This window comes from Halyomorpha halys, unplaced genomic scaffold (genome assembly GCF_000696795.3).
Source record: "Halyomorpha halys isolate HHAL.00 unplaced genomic scaffold, Hhal_1.1 Scaffold484.1, whole genome shotgun sequence".
Lineage (NCBI taxonomy): Eukaryota > Metazoa > Arthropoda > Insecta > Hemiptera > Pentatomidae > Halyomorpha > Halyomorpha halys.
The window spans coordinates 69,787-71,970 of NW_027107936.1; the positions used below are offsets into that span (position 1 = coordinate 69,787).

Below are 2,184 nucleotides of genomic sequence, written 5' to 3' on the forward strand. Positions count from 1 at the left end.
TACAGGTATTCGCCAGTGGTCATAATTCAACAATTGTTTATATAGTGGTATATTTTAGCTAAATTGTGGGCATAATGCTTCGGGGTTTTCGTTATTTCCAAGAAAAAAAAAATAACGTGGAGCCTAAGGAGTAATTCTTTATTGTTTTCCTTTTGCGATTATATTTATTTTTTTAATTATTATTTTCCTTAACTCACCCCCTTGTCCGCTGAGCGTGGGCAACTATAAACGATAAACATATAAGTAAGGATAAGTCAAAATTTGCGGTTATTATGTATCTAAATTTATGAGTGATACATACCCTCTTTAGTTGAAATAGAAGATATAAGCCTTATTCGTTTTGTAAAAGGTCTTTTTGTTACGACTCTGATGAACTCAGATGGCTTACAGATTACGAGGGCTTGCGGTAAGCTCCGTAGACCTCAAGTAAGTTAATACCGTCTTTAGTGGCGTATCTCACCCCAGACCTATCTCACCTACGTGCCTCGTATCTCACCTATCTTGCCAGTAACTTGCGCGATAGTATTTATTGGTCCTAGAAATTATCGTTTAAACTTAATAGATCTTCTGAAACTCCGACGTGACCGCCCTAGATCCAGTAATATCCCGTTTGTCTAGGACTGTATACCACATTCAAACTCTTAATCGAATTTGGTATTGTTTTAGTTTTGCCAATCATAGTTGGCGAAATGCTTTATATTATTTAAAAATAAACCGTGTGAACATTTCATTATTAAAATAAAATAAAAAATTATTGCTATAGTATTATAATATTTAAAAACATATCAATTTATGAACAGTTGCTGCTTTGTAGTTGTTACAGTTTGTTTAATAATTTTCAGTTTTACTCGCAGTCACAAGATACTTCGGTCGACTTGGAAACCAAAGAGCAGAGACAACTCGACCTCAAGAACTTCTGCACGTCCCAAGTGAGTTATTTTTTAATTTTATTACCAATTCTTTGCAAATATTTTTAGTTATGTTAGATATAGTTTAATTTTTCAGGTTATTTTCAACAGTATAAGACAGAAAAGTGGTTTAAGTTTGATAAGCAAACTCATTCTTAAAGACCTTAACCTCCCATTCGTTACAGAATTGGCCCAAAACAGATATGTGTCTTTTCATTCCAAACTCCTTAATCATCCTAACCCATTAATTCTTAATCTTTCATCCTTAACAATCCCTGATAATCCTCCGAGGCGTCTGTGAAGAAGATGGCCACGAGACCTTCTAGTTTAAATTAATGTTTGAAGTACCACCAATGGGTGGTTCCTTCCCAAGATTTTCAAGTGTATATGAAACATACTACATATTTACCTATTGTATTATTTTGTACAGTTGTAAATTACAATAAATAAACAATAAAAAAAAAAAAAAAGTATGATAAGTGAGTGAATAAGAAACCAAGGGCATATTTGCGATTAAGATTTTTTTCTCATTATATATAAAAATAATTGTTAATTAAATTATAGTAATGTATACATTAATTGTCATAATCTCACAAGAGGAGATCATAACACTAAAAAAAGGTAATCCTTCCCCGCCGGACCCGCCCCGCTAAACCCCCCGACGGCCCTATATCACTTTTGAAATATTATCTTAAACGGGAAGGAGAGACTTTAAGATAGTTTAATCGAGCAATATTTAAAAAGCGCCTAAAATCCAAAAACGGCATCAAACCCTCCACTCCTGCCCTTCATGTAGCCTTACTTATCTGACTTTTTTAACAGACAATTATAGCGAGTAGGTTGGTCGATGAACGACATGTCACAATCTCACAAGAGGAGATCATAACACATAACATTTTTGCTACTAACTTAACCCGGGTTTGAATACCGCTGTAACAAATAATTATTTATTCTATTCCCGTACCATGTGGGTTTGCTCGGGCACCCAACGTCATAATGTGAGTACACTTTATTGGAGAAAAATCTGTTGGTCGAGTATAATTCAGACAAATGCCCTGCTTGTACAACTGTTAGTATAGTAATAGTACTTCCTTTGTAAGTTTCATATCCTTAAAACTGCTTACAATACTAAAGAAACTTCATAGCATAAGTAAAGTAGAGTTTCTTGAATATCAGCTTTGATAGACTCTTTACTTTCAATAGTTTTCCAAAAAGTAACCTTTTCTTTTTTTTTTAAATGACAAAAAATCAATATTTTGTGAATTAATTTTGAAAA

At 33.3% G+C, this 2,184-nt stretch overlaps 1 protein-coding gene across 1 annotated transcript in view; it reads left to right on the forward strand.

Annotated features, from left to right (window-relative positions):
• Positions 1-847: 847 nt before the first annotated feature.
• Reck (Reversion-inducing-cysteine-rich protein with kazal motifs) overlaps positions 848-2,184 on the forward strand; it is a 183,279-nt gene continuing 181,942 nt past the window's right edge. The window contains exon 1 of the mRNA XM_067046299.1: positions 848-929. The gene's annotated coding sequence lies outside the window, so the exon portion shown is untranslated. The remainder of the gene's footprint in view (positions 930-2,184) is intronic.